Source organism: Corylus avellana, chromosome ca4, assembly GCF_901000735.1.
Source record: "Corylus avellana chromosome ca4, CavTom2PMs-1.0".
NCBI classification, from domain to species: domain Eukaryota; kingdom Viridiplantae; phylum Streptophyta; class Magnoliopsida; order Fagales; family Betulaceae; genus Corylus; species Corylus avellana.
Genome location: NC_081544.1, coordinates 6,921,932 through 6,922,484, shown reverse-complemented (window position 1 = coordinate 6,922,484; position 553 = coordinate 6,921,932).

The window sequence follows — 553 nt, the reverse complement described above, 5'->3', positions numbered from 1 at the left end:
ATCATGAAGTATTTTAACGAGATGAAATGGGACAAATGACTGGGGTTATAGCTGGCCCAACATGAAAGTAATATTTCAAAAGTTGTAGGATAGCGATCCTTGCTTGTGGCTTACTGGATAATCATAATAGTTATTATATATATATATATATATATATATATATATATATTTTCTTTAATTTAATATCAATTTAAACTTATAAAATAACTGTTGATTTTGTTTTCGTAATTTTTTTTTTATTTTAATTAAATATTTTATGTGTACTTGAACCCCACTTGTTAAAAGATTCAGAGCTTAAATTTTTGAGATAATTATTATAGTTCAGTATATTTATTGAAAGGTTTTAATTAATGGAACTTTTCAATCATATCAAGATGGGATGGGAGACATGGTGACCCAACATGAAAATAACAATTCAAAAGAGGATAGGATAGGGGATGAAACTAGGATAGTGATCATCAATATCCTTGCTCCTCACCAACTGGGCTGCTGTGATTTTTATAGTTCATGCAAGTTGTTATGTACTTATGTTATATTTCACACACCCAGCCAA